This window comes from Chionomys nivalis, chromosome 23 (assembly GCF_950005125.1).
Source record: "Chionomys nivalis chromosome 23, mChiNiv1.1, whole genome shotgun sequence".
Lineage (NCBI taxonomy): Eukaryota > Metazoa > Chordata > Mammalia > Rodentia > Cricetidae > Chionomys > Chionomys nivalis.
This window is the reverse complement of record NC_080108.1, coordinates 14,818,952-14,833,221: the sequence shown is the minus strand read 5'-3', so window position 1 is coordinate 14,833,221 and position 14,270 is coordinate 14,818,952.

Below are 14,270 nucleotides of genomic sequence, written 5' to 3'. Positions count from 1 at the left end.
CTTTTCCCTCCAACCCCCCAGTTTATAAGTGACAATTATAAATTATAAATAAGGACACATTAGGCAGCCATGGTTTGCAGAGTGGCATAAATACTTCTCTGCAGCAGGCAAGGACGGGTGTTATTAATATGTGTCCAATTCTGAAGTTCCCTCAGTTAAAGAACATGGATCCTGTTCTTAGCCCCCTTCGAAGAGGAAAGCAAGGAGTGGAGACCATCTGTCTCACAACTAGGAAGAGGTGCCGGTGGTTTTCGGCATGCAACTATCTATGCTGCCAAGACTCTGACTTGTCCCTGAAGCCTCATTCCGCTCCCTCTTCTTTACAAACCTGTCACTTTGGTCAAATCCCTATTTCTTCATCTGTAAAATGGGCTTGCTGATGGACTTGCAGTGAGGACAACGCTGTCTGGCTGAGTACCTGAGACATTATGAATAAACTCATGAGTGGCAGACAGTGTTATGGATAGCAATCACCTTTAATAGTTGGTACTGTCATTTTCCTCCACTCCAAAGCCTAAGAAAAATTTCACCTTCCTGGCTGGTCTCTAAGTGCTTGCAGAAAGCAGTGGTGAAGAACTGGGTCTAGGAAATGGCACTTCCCAAGGCCAAGGAAGACTCACGGATCCCCAAGGTCCTAAATACAGACACTCAGAAAGCTCTCTTCTCTAAGCAGGTTGGGAGGGGTGTTCATGGAAAGAAACTCCCCATGGATAACTGAGAGACGCACAGACCAAGACAGAAAACTCTCAAAGGAATACATCTGAAGCCTGTTTTTAATTTCTTAGTCATTTGGTTGGTTAGTCATCACCTCTGGGTGGAAAACAAGACTGGATCCTGCTACCGAAACAAATCATGTCGCTGGGCTAGCTGTCTCTGCCACCTTTTAAAAATTTAATATTTATTTATATCCGTGTTTATTGTGTGCCAGTCAAAGTTTTAGGCATTGGGGATGAAGCAGAGAACAAAACAGAAACATCACTACCCTTGGGGAGCTGGTGGCTGGTGTGTGTGTGTGTGTGTGTGTGTGTGTGTGTGTGCTCAACATCAGAGAGAATACAGGGATAGCTATGTAAGCTACAGACCCACCTGCCTCTGAGCAGATCCTCCATGGTGAGACAGGTCAGCTGGGATCCTCTCTCCTTTAAAGACTGGCTCCTTCTCTAACAGGCAATAAGCAAAGGCCATTGGGAAAATAGCTTGATGGCAGAGGCACTTTCCTGGTACATGTGAGGTCCTGGGTTCCAAGCCCAGTATGAACCACCACAAACAAGGTGACAAACTAAGGCAGAGAACCTAACCGTCTGACCTGACAAGGGATTGTGCCCTTCCCCATCCCAGGGGAGACTGAAATCCCAGCAGCAGAAACAAGGATAGAAATAGTGACATTTTGTGGTAGAGACCAAGAGGACTGGGAAGGGTGGAGCTGTATTCAGAGGTCTTGGGAAATTACATTAATTACGTTAATAGCTAACCCAGGACAGTTTGTGATCACCATGCCAATACTGTTTCAATTCGTGTTAGTAACATGACCATCAGAGCCCTGAGATGAAATGAGGAAATCAAGTGGCCCAGAGTCACAGAGGGAGCTAGCACACCTGAGTGGGATATGAATCCCAGGTAGCCTGGTTCCAGGGCTTCCATACCTAATGCTGCTTGACCTAACTGCTAATCTGGGGACTGGGGATGGGTTTCTCCTCAGTTTAAATCTATCCCCTAGAAGGTCCTTAGAGCTGCGGAGATTTCCTTCTGCTACTTTCTGTCACAAGTGTTCGGACTTTGTCTGTCTGTCTATTTGTTTCAAGGTAGGGACTCACTCTATAGCCCAGGCTATTCTCCAGCTTGCAGCAATCCACCTGCCTCCGTTTCCCAGATGCTGGATTTATACACCAAGTATCCCTCCTACTCCTTTGCAGCGTCAACTTAGAGATGCCAGGAGCCTTCTTTTGCAACTTTCTGTGTCTTGGCAGATAAGGATACCGAGTCTGGGCAAGGACTTGCCTGAAGACATTGTCCAACTAGGCACCTGCCCTCAATCATGGTCTTGGCAGAACTCATTCAGAAGTTGCCAGCCAGGCTAGAACCTAATGCAAAGGCTTCAGGGGGAAGAGCTACTGCCTTGACTGGAGACTTTTCCAGGCTCAGCTGTCCACAATGCTGGGCACTGCAGTGCCAGTGAAGCAAAAAAGATGATCCACATGGTCTTCAGGGGCTTCAGAGGACCTGAGGCACCATGCACTGAGAATCAGAACTCCCCCCCCCCCCCGGAAATGCTCCATCCTCTTTGGAGGGAGGAGAGAATGCCAAGTTTGAAGTCAGAAATGCCGGGATGAATTGTTATGTGTCTCCCCATGCTTGGGGAGGCCTGAATTTCTATCCATTCTCTGAGCTTTTATTTCCCATTGGTTGAAGGAAGACAAAGACACCTCCCAGGGGAGCCTGGTGGGTGAAGGAGAATGGGGGTGTAGGAGAAGAGGGTGAAGGTGCTCTACCAAGGGGAAGACGAATTGGGGGTCCTGCTTACTCCACATCAATTCAATAATTTCGAAAAATTGAGTTTTAGACCAGAGAATCATTGTCAGCCCTTCCATCCTAAATTCAAAAAGAGGATGGGAGAGGGTCCAGAGGGTACAGGATGGGGAAGGAGGAGGCAGGACCCGCCTGAGTTCTATATCAGCCTACTTCAACCCTAGAGACTCCCTGGCTGAGGCGAGGAGGGAACTGGAGTGGGGTGCGTTCTGTTTAGAATTCTTCCACTGCAATGATTTCCACCGTTTGTAAAGCTGGATGCCAGCTTGATTGGGTCTTCTGGATTTTCCTGGCAGAGATGGAGGCCATATCACCAACTAACCAAAACACAATATTGGTGATAGAGCCAGAGTAAAGAAAAAGTATTTTCTTCCGCTCCAGTGATCCCCAAATCTAGACCCAACTATTCTTGGGTGAAAGATTTCTGCCTCTGTTGAATCTGGGGTTAAAGTTAAGAGCACTGGGTTTTATCTAAAGAGCTAAACTCAAAAGAGCTTTTTGTCCCCTGCTTTTGCATGGCCAGTCAGGAGGCCTACCTAACTCAGTAGAGTGAGGGAGACACTTGAAGCCCCTGTGGCAACTGTCCTTGCTCAATGAGGCTTTGCTGGAACCCAAGGACGTCCATCCCAGGCCCTAAACTAATCTGCCCCAAAAAGAATTAGCCCAAAACTCTCCTAGAAAAATAACCTTAGAGGACTGGCCAGTCAATCCCATTGTCTTGCTTACTCTAAGAACATTATTTATATGATATTATAATATAATGTATTTATTATGTTGCTAGGATTTTAAAAAAATCCTAATGTGAAAGAAATCACTCAGGATGTTCATACCAACGGCCCTCCTCCTGAGCAAATTTATATCGATTAGATATGCCTTAAAGTCTTGGAAGCGCCAGGCGGTGGTGGCACAAGCTTTTAATCCCAACACTCTTGGAGGCAGAAGCAAGTACATCGCTGGTTTTTAGAGTGAGTTTCAGGACCACCAGGGCTACACAGAGAAACCCGGCCTCAGGAAAAAAAAAAAAAAGTCTTGAAAGATATATATCTTGGCATATATCTGTAGTCTATCTCCCCTGGTTCCAATCTAACTCTCATTTAGTTCCTGAATTTGGGGCCCCAAGTAGGGGCGACCTTGAGCCTGGGATCTGGCAGCCCCAGTCTGTGGGTCTGTAGGATTTGATTTGCTTCCTGCACGCAGTGGTTCAGGGTACATATCCTTTTAGCCTAGGAACTTCAGAGGAGTCTCAGGCTCCTGGCCTCAAAACGTTTTACCCAAGCCTGTCTGGGCAGAAAGCTGTTCTTATGGGATTGGCCAAGCCCAATTCATCTCGACCTCTGGGGGCTTGCCTGGCACTTCCTTTATCCCTCATCCAAGAGTCCCTTCGGCGCCGGTGCCAAGGTACCCAGAGAGAACTCACCCTGGAACTCTGTCTCAGGCCCTAACAGGAGACTTGAGGGAAAGCCTTTCCTTTCTTACAACCCTTCTTTCTTGGTCGTGTTGGCTACCTCGCCTCTCTTCTCCTACAGCTGATGGTTGTGCATTTAAGGCCTTAGGCATTCGGACCTCCCTTCCGGCTCTATCTACCACTGTCCAGTGGCTTTCACAGTCAGGGTCTCGGATTCGCCTGAGAGTCAGGTTTACTCTATCTCTATAATTTATTCTAACCTCAAGGTTCCAGAAAAGTCTCTGATGGATGTCACTATGTACAGTGTGCCTCCGAAGGGAGAGCTGTCGGGTTGTTCGCGATGGGAAATGTAAAAACTTGCCTGGTGGTGGGTGACATCAGTTCCCTGCCCCTCGGTTTCCTATCATCCTGAAAAATTTTTTCTCCCCAAGGGGGAACCCAGCTTGTTTAAAACCCATTTCTCCTGTCTGATTCTGTGGTCTGGAGATAAGTTATCTTAGCAGGCTTTTCAAAGCTATTTAAAACAACAGCAACAGAAAGCAACCCAGACAGGCCCCAGGAGGACGCACACCACTGGTATCTCCGACCTTGGGACATCACGAACACTCAGCACCCTCGCAGCCTGGGGTCTGCCACACACAGATTGCCCAGCCGAGGCCGGGAACTGCTCTTGGCAGGTCTATGACCAGACCCGTGTCTAAGCACAGGAGAGCCAGCGCTCTGTGCCCGGGGTCGGTGCCCGCCGAGCTCGCTCTGCCTAGGCGAGGTCGCGCTGAACCTAGTGGTATTTAGGGATTCCGCAGCAGCCGCGGCGAGGGCAAGATCGGGTTTGTCCCACGACCTTGGCGCCAGCAAACTGGAGAATGAGACAGACCCCAATTTTCTCCCTTTGGAGTTGAAACAAAACGTGAAAGCCCGAGCTTGGCCGCACCGCCAGAGGTGGCGCCTAAGCGGCGGGTGCCTGAACGGATTCCCAGGCCTGGGTTCCACGTCCCGTCCTAGTTGCCCAGTTAGTTAGCTGGTTAGCCAATAGTTAACTCCCAGACGACATTCGTGTAAATGCAAGGCCGGATCCCGCGAGCCTCTGCGGCCTCCAGCCCGAGAGAGCTGCCCGGTTGGGCTCCCAGAGGAGGGTCGGAGGGAAATTCCTGGTAATTAGAGGGGAGGTTTTCTCGGAGCGCCCTTCTGTGATGTGGCCTAGGCTCTAGAAGAGGAACAAAGGGCTAAGGTGCCAGCGTTCGGCGCGCCCTCCGGCCCCGCGCGCCCCGCATCCCGCCCCCTCTCCGTGCCGCGGCGGCCGCGGGCTTTGTGCGCTGGGGCCGCGCGCCGAGCTGCACCTGCCCGGCTTTAAGTACCTTGGCTAGGCAGCTCGGGCGGCTGCTCTAATCGCCATCTCCAAAGTACCTGCTCATGAATAAACACCAGCCCCATTTGTCAGGTACTTAGCGCTCATTGTGAAAGGGAAATTGGTCCTTTTCTGAAAGTGTCTATCCTCAACCCATCTGCACAGTCCTGGTTGCAGAATTTCCCCCACCCTTGACACACACACACACACACACACTCACAACACGAGGCTCCTCCAAGCTAAAATAAACTCGCTTTTCTTCCGGTAAGTGCGTGATTGAACCGCGACAAAAGGCCGAGAGGAGGAGGCCGCTGGGTCAATAGCCTGCGTCTCTCCCATTGACAGGAAAAGTCAGCACCGCTCTGTGTTTGCCACAGGGGCTTTGCAAGTCGAACTTGAATAAACCTGCAGACACACTGCCCAATGGGTTCCCCGGACACTAGGCAAAATACTGGAGGCATAGGTCTGAGATGTCCTATAGACATTCCTACCAACTTGGGTGCCTCACTGTATGGTCATATCCCCCCCCCCCCCCCAGGCATCAGATTTTGATCTGGCTCTTAAGTCTAGGGCATTTGTGATAGAGACTATAAGAATCTGGACAACACAATTTGCAAATACCCAGGCCAGTTGCGAGGGATAGGGTGGAGTGGCGCTTCCAGGAACCCGGCTGCACCGAATAAGTAAGCTTGCAACTGAGGGTTCAGAATGCACAGAGCTGGGAAGGGGTAGCCTGCCAATACATTCTTGCTTGCCTCCTAGAGGGTATAAAAGCTGAAGAGAACAACTATGCATTTTAGGTTCACACGAAGGCAGGACAGTAAACCGCAAGGAGCCGGTTGACATCCTGGGGGTGTGCTTCTTTTCCACCCTTACATTCTTGCCGACAACTGTGCTTTCTGTGTGCCTGGCGCCTGTTCCCGGGACTCTTTCCGGGATGGAATTCGTCCTGAAGCACAGCGATTTTTCCAGACCTGCAAACAACCACAAGCAGCTCTGAAAATGAAAGTGTTTGCTAAGTGGAGATTCCTCTAAATGAGCCGAGGGAAGCGGCTTTGTCTTCATTCCGTTCTCCTGATTTCGTTCTGTGTTTACAAACACCAGCCCAGAGCCCCTATACCAAGCCCAGCTTTGCAGCTCAGCCCTTGCATGGCTCATGGAGGTGGCCAGGCTGGGATTCCAGAGTCTGGATATGCAAACCTTGAGCGCAAAATCGGGGGGGGGGGGCTCCTAGAGCTCTCCTTTTACACTGAATACAGCTTCGGTTTCCAGATCCCCCCCAAGCATTAGGAAGGACTTTAGGGTTTCTGCAATTCTGTGGGTACTGCGGTCAGTGGTGAGCCGACCTAGTCTGGGAAAATCTGCTGGTGATCCACAAGCCTAGACCAGGTGAGGGAAGGAGCCTGCTGCAGGCTCCTCCAGGTAAATGGGAGAACCATGGCTGTCCTGGAGTCCTTGGCTGGTCCCAGACTTCCACCTGGGTGCAGAGACAAGACTTTCCAGGTCCTGTCCAGTCCTGGCCAAAGAAACAAAGTCAGCATAGCAGAAACTCAAACACAGCAACTTATTTGAGGAATATTCTAGAAAACAACAAGTTCTTGTTTCTCTTTGTCATTAGCTGGTGGTAGTTGATGGGGTTTGGGATTGGAATGAGGACAGACAAGGAAGGGATAAATGATTTTAGAAGAAAGGCTTAAAAGCAGAAATAGGTTTAAAACCTCTGGTGTCCACCCCAGGGGTTCAGGGCCTGAATCCCACAGCACCCCTTACTTATTTGGAGAAGACTCTTGGAGAGGACTCGGGAATCCAAATTAGTTTACCTTATGTGTTATGTTGGAATGTCTTACGGTAAGTGTGTGCGCTTTACTTCACAAATCTATGGATCTGGAGAGGCCGATTGTTGCAGGAACTAAGTGTTTCCCTTCCAGGGCAATGGCTGGATCTCAGATCATACCCGGAGCACTGAGAGGTTTGAGCCGCTCCCTCCAGTGCTCAGGTTTGGCTTTTTGGGTCAAACCTTTGGTGCACACCCTTGCTGTCCCTCAAGAAACCACCCCCACACTCCCAAAGGCCAGGGTGTGGAGTCCAGTGGGAACAGAGCAGAGGATAGCTTCAGATCTGGTTACTCCACCTGGTGGGGCAGCCGGACAAGAGGCATGGCGCACCTGCTGGGAAACCTTGGCACGTTGGAGAAACGCCTTCTCGGACCTGGGTCACATAGAAAAGGCCCAGAGCAGGTGTCTCCGTTTGAGCTCAAGCCAATACCCTCCTCATGTCTCGACAACACAGCCTTTCTTTCCCAATTTTCATGGGCCCTATATTGGGCCCCAGCCTGTTGTAGCCTTAGTGAGGGCCAAGAAAGAAGTACTGGGGTTGCAGAGGCTCTCTCATGCTGCCCACGGAGCAATGGTGGCCCCCTGAACATGGTTATGTCATGAGGTGCTGCTACTGAACCTCTAAATGGGGTTGAAAAGGAACCTGTCATCTTGTCCCATCACCTTCTGAAAACCCCCTGTCTTCCTAAAAGGATTCAGCCTACATCTGGGCTTTTGCCTTCAAGCCATTTGCCTTTGGTTGCTAGGGCCCCTACTCTGGCTACATGATGCCCACAGAGCAGTTGCAGCAGCTGGGGATAAAGGCAGGGAGGATCTTCACCTGTAGTGTAGGGCAATGCCCTCATTCTCCACAAAGTTGGCACAGGCCTTGCTAGCAGAGAGAACTGGCTGTGGTCTCCTTAGACCCTGGCTCGTCTGCTGCAAGCTTCTGAGTCTGGTCTTCCTTCTCGGTCTGTGGTGGCTAAGAAGTAGGGTCTTGTTCTTTCAAGGGCTTTTCACGAGCTTTCTTTGGCTGCCTGGAGCGTCTCTGAACACACCAGAGATCAGCAGCCAGGGTCAACTCCTGGTACACACACTCTACCCAAACCCGGCTTTGATGCCCTGCTCTACATGTTACATACCCATTAGCAATCTGTGTTGGATGGAGGAGGCAGGGTGGTCCTAGAAGCCCTTAAAAACAAAGGGCTGCAGTACCCTGCTCCCCTTCCGTTTAGTTTCGTGCTCTTGGTTCCACTCTGGTTGTGCTAGCTCCTCTCCCAGCAGAGAACGCAGCTGCCTAGATTTCACTGTTCTGACTCGGGTCAGGTCTGCAGCTGTGTACGCTTGAGCGGCCTCCTTCAGAACCTTCTGTTACAGGTCAGCCGGCAGAGGGCGCCCTGGGAGAAGAAAGGAGCGGGATTGAATGCCTTTCCTGGGTCCCTGGCGCCACACTGTGGGGCTCGATGATTCACAGCCAAACCTGTCATCCCTGTATCCCAAACTGGCAGCCTCTTGGACAAAGCTACAGAAGCAGGCCTGAAGGAGGGTGGGAAGGAGGCGTCCCCACCTACAGCAGGAAGGATGCTGGCTACTGCTCCACCGATCTTTTTATAACCCCGTGAACACTGAAGGCAGCCATTGTCAGGAGCACTGTGGAGGGGTGCGCGTGCCAGCAGTGTGTGCATGTGTTCACACGAAGTGTGCAGAAGCAAGGGAGGGCCAGAAGGTATCATCCGTGAGATGCCTGTTAGTTCTTCTGAGCTGGTCGAGTTTGTCTAGAATATTTGGTTCAAGTAATGGCTCCTCTTTGGTGATGGTAGGCAGGGTTTCACTAAGTAACCCAGGTAGGTTTTGAACTCCCGATCCTCCTGCCTTAGCTTCCCTAGGACTGAGGCTACGTGTATGCACTCCACAACCTACTTGAGTGTCCCCTTTAATGGCAGGAAACTGAGGCCCAGAAATTGGGATGGATTTATCCAAGGTCCTGCAACAATTATAAACAGTCTAGTGTTGACTCAGCTAAAGCTGGCAAAGAGCCACCTCTCAGCTGTCATCTGAACACCAATATCCTCTACTGTTAAACAATGAAACTCTACCAGGCCCATGCTTCTGGGTCATATTTGGAGGGGTGTGTGTGTTCACGTCTCAGAGGCAGCATATGCTCACTTGGGAAGAAATGTGTCTTGAGCGTGAATGTCTGTAAAGGACTCTGGGTGCCTCAGGTGGTGGCTAACACCTGTAATACCATTCCAGACACTACAGGAGAATTGTGAATTTAAGGCCAGCCTGGACTACATAGTGAGTTCCAGGCTAACCTGGGCTACAGGCTGAGAGTGAAGAGGGATAATAAAAGGATATTTGTGTCTGGGTAGGGTGTTCGTGTCTAAAGGGGTGGCTGTGACTTGGGAATAGCTTCTTCAGACAGTGTGTGTGTGTGTGTGTGTGTGTGTGTGTGAGAGAGAGAGAGAGAGAGAGAGAGAGATTTCTATCCCTAGTCCTCTACTCCCCACTGACCCCCACTCTCTGTTTTTCCCGCTTCTTCAGATAAACCCTGGAGCACACTCATCCCTGAGCCCCAAAGAGAGAGTGGGAGGGTAGAGGGGTGCTGGCTCCAGGGTGTGGCTGTGTCCCAAAGCCCAGCAGGCTCCGAGGGTTGCAATTAGGCAAAGCTTCTGGTCTGCAGAAGGAGGAGGAGGATTATGGCAAATTCATTTCTGTTTTCCACCCCAGTAAGCCTGCAGCATGTCCCTGGTGTTAGCATGAGAATGAGCCAGGGCTCCAGGAGCCCCTCCCCACCCGACCTGCTGACCCCAGTTCCCCCACGTGAATAGCAGGACTCACGGCCTGGACAGCCACTCCAACCAGTGCCTGCAAAGCCATAGCTCCCACTCAGGGTAATTTAATATATTTTAAGCCCCCGGCGGCTTTATTTTCCCTCCTTTTTGAGTTTGTTTTAGGCATTCACAGCTCTCACCCCGTCATTAGACTGCCTTATTTGACGGATGGAAGGACCTGCTATGAGACCACAGCCCTTTGTGTCCCCTACATAAGCTGGGCTTCCCCGTAATTAGAATGGTATTCCCAGCCATTGAGGCCTTTCATGAGGCGGAACAAAAACTCCCCGAGATGAATATCCCCCAACTCTCAGCCCCCTGGATGGAAAGGGGACTGTGAGTTAAAGGGACTCCTCGGGGAAGGTAGTCTGTGATCAGGGACATCTGAGATCCTGCCAGGAGCAGACATTTAGAGGCCACAGGGAGTGGGCTCCAGACAAAGGTTGGTCAGGTTTTCCCCAGGTGCTTAGCCAGCCCCAGGACCCGCTTGGCTCAGCCTTTTGTGGCAGAGGACCCGTATATACTCATGGGATTGTGGGCTTAGTAGTAAACAAGAGTGTACATGTAACTCTACAGCCATCCGGATCTCACTTAGAAACGACTTTACATTTAAACATACAAACACACACGTCAGTCACAGTTACTTTTACAAGTTTTAGGATTCTATTGTAAATACATGTATGTGAGTGCATATATGTGCACACGCATGCTCAGGACAGGACCACATTGTCACAAACCAGGTAGGAAAAGAGTTGTAAGTGTGCATACACGTCACATGCACATCCTTCAAACATAGAATGGAATTGCGGTGTGTCTTGTCGGTGTACACACACACACAGATAGACCATCTTGAGGGGAGTGTTGCTTGTAACCACGTGCATACACACACACATACACATACACACACATACTTACACACTCACACCCAGATCATCTGTGGCAGTTCATGTGCCCTGAAGTGATTCCACACTTTCCTCTGAATTATACATCTGGCCTCCTTAAACCTATGGTTAGCCTGTGTTAAAATACAGATTGACATGCCCATACATATGTGAATTTGTAAACATTGTCTGTTCATACTGACACAGGAAAATACTATGGAACGCTGTGGAACCAAAATGTGGTTACATTTTTAGGGTAGGTATCATGGCCAGATATGCAAGCATAAAAAAAGAAAAGAAAAAAGGAAGGAAAGAAAAAGAAAGAAAGAAAGAAAGAAAGAAAGAAAGAAAGAAAGAAAGAAAGAAAGAAAGAAAGAAAGAAAGAAAACCATTTGGGTTGGGTTCTTCTCTGCACCCCAGATCTTTGGGAAAAGGAAACCTCCTTTAGGGCATTTCCACTGAACTAAGCTTTAAGAATAAATGACAGGCATGTGACTATCTGGCCGATCAGTAGCTTTTCTGCTTTTCCACAGGAGAAGTTCAGAGGGTGCTCTCTATTCCGACAAACCAGGTTTCTGAGTGGCACCCAGGAGAAACAGCTCCAGAGGGAAGCAATAAATGCCCCATTTCTGTGAGGATTCAAACAAAAAAGATGGGGTAATCACGAGCCACGGATGCTGTGGGGGATATATCAGCTTCTAGTCTGTGTCAATCCTACGCGCGGAGCTTGGAGTGCGATCGTGAGGGTTGCACACTATTAATATACAGTTATGGTATGAGATGCAAGAAAGGTTAGGGCCAGGAGAAAAGTCATAGAATACATCTCTGGTTTCTCTCCACTCTAAGCCTTTATGCGTGTGTCCCGTGTTGTCCACAGTTTTCTCACAGGAGCACCTTTTCCTACAGGGGACCCACACCACAGCCCTTTAGCCCAAGCCAGAGCTATATGCAGGGCCATGGTGAGGGCAGCCTGCTGGGGCCCACTCAGATCCCCAGGACCAAAGATGAGGCTGGTGATCCTGCTTCAGTAGAAAGCATCAAAGATAAGTGGGTCAGTTCTCAAGTGCAGTCAGCTGCATGCTTATTTTTAACGATGTGCATGTTTGTGTGTGGGTATATGTTTGTGTGTGGGTATGTGTTTGTGTGTGGGTATATGTTTATGTGTGGGTATGTGTTTGTGTGTGGGTATGTGTTTGTGTGTGGGCATGTGTTTGTGTGTGGGTATGTGCATGTGTTTGTATGTGGGTATGTGTTAGTGTGCGGGTATGTGCATGTGTTTGTGTGTGGGTATGTATTTGTGTGTGGGCATGTGTTTGTGTGCGGGTATGTGCATGTGTTTGTGTGTGGGTATATGTTTGTGTGTGGGTATATGTTTGTGTGTGGGTATGTGCATGTGTTTGTATGTGGGTATATGTTTGTGTGCGGGTATGTGCATGTGTTTGTTTGTGTGTGGGTATGTGCATGTGTTTGTATGTGGGTATGTGTTTGTGTGTGGGTATGTGTTTGTGTGTGGGTATGTGTTTGTGTGTGGGTATGTGCATGTATGTTTGTGTGTGAGTATGTGCATGTGAATGCCAGTGCCAACGGAGTTCAGGAGAGGACGTCAGGTCCCCTTGATCTGGAGACAGAGATGGTTGTGAGACACCGGACAGGTCCTCAATAAGAGTATTACGCACCCTTAGCCACGGAGCCACCTCTCCACCCCCCATTTGAAAGCTTTTTAAAGGCTTGTCTTCTCTGGGAAATGTGGATGACCTTGCCACGCTGTAACTGCTGGTGGCACATATTGTCTCTATTTGAACAAAATGTTCCTCTGTTTCTCTTTGTAGGAAAAATGACAAAGGATTAGTTAGAGAATAAGGGGTATTTAAAAGCTACTTCTAAAGTGTTTGCTATTACTTTCTAAAATTTGTTTGTTCTTAATGCATTGGTGTCTTGCTTGCATGGATGTCTGTGTGAGGGTGCCAGATCCCCTAGAATTGGAGTTACAGACAGCTGTAAGCTACCATGTGGGTGCTGGGAATTGAACCCATGTCCTTTGGAAGAGCAGCCAGTGCTCTTAACCCCGTGTTTTTTATTTTATTTTTATTTTTATTTTTTTTTAACTTTCGAGACAGGGTTTCTCCGTAGCCTTTTTGGTTCCGGTCCTGGAACTAGCTCTTGTAGACCAGGCTGGCCTAACCCCATGTTTTTTTAATTATTTAATTTAATTTAATTTAATGCTATATAGCCTTGGTTGACCTATAACTTTCTGTGTAGACCAGGCTACTCTCAAACCTGCAAGCCATCCTCCTGTCGCAATCTGTCTCTTGAGTGTTGGGGTTACATGCAGACATGCGACACTATGAAAAGCTCTTGCTTGTTTGTTTGTTTTGAGACAGGGTTTCTTTCTCTGTGTAGCCCTGGCTGCCCTGGAACTCACTCTGTAGACCAGGCTGGCCTCAAACTCACGAAGATCCACCTGGCTTTGTGTTTTTATTTTTTGTCACAATTTTCCTTCGTATTTTGTAGGGATTGGGGCCTTGGCTATAGAAATTACCCAGGATTAAAACCTTTTCCCAGCGTCGTGTGACCCTAGGTACTGATTTTGAGGGCGTGGATGTCTTCAGCTTTGAAGTGGGGGTGGTCATAGCCCCACCCTGATGTGATGGTTGTGAGGATTAAAAAAGTCCTAATATACAGAGTCCAACAAGGTCTCATATGCAGTAAGTGCTCAATTAGTGTCAGCCACGGTTCACAGTGAGCATGTATAGGGCCAGTCAGAGCACCTTTTAATTTTAGTCTTTGCATTCGTAATAAAGTTCGGTGAAAATAAAACCTTGGTCAGAGGGGCTGGAGAGATGGATTGGTGGTTAAGAGCACTGGCTGCTCTTCTTCCAGAGGACCAGGGTTCAGTTCCCAGCACCCACATGGCAGCTCACAACTGTCTATAATCCCAGTTTCAGGGGACCCATATCCTCACACAGACAAACGTAAACATAAAATAAAAATAAATAAAAATGTAAATAGAGATAGAGAGAGTCCCTTGAAGTTACAAGATGATTTCAGAGATGGGGTGTTAATCTGCTGTAGTGCGCCTGACATGCGCAATGCTCCGAGTTATATTACTAGAATATAATAGATGATGATGAGGAGGAGGAGGAGGAAGAATAAAGAGAGAAAGAAAGAGAAAGAAGAAAAGAAGGGAGAGAGAAGGAGAGGAAGTGGGAGAGGAAAGGGGAGAGAGAGCCGGAGAAACACCAACCTGCTTTCTGCCTTGGCTCAGGTTGTTTCCGCAGCAGCCAGCAGGAGGAGCACAAGGCGCCGAAGCACGCAGGCGCCAGGAAGGGACCCCGAAAATGACACGTGACCCAGCACCTACTGGGTGCAGTAGTATCTGAAGGAAAGCAGGCAAGTTGGGGGCTCCGGTGACAAAATGAGGTGTCCTAGGATAAATGTAGAAGTCAGACTTCCGTAGTTCGAGGG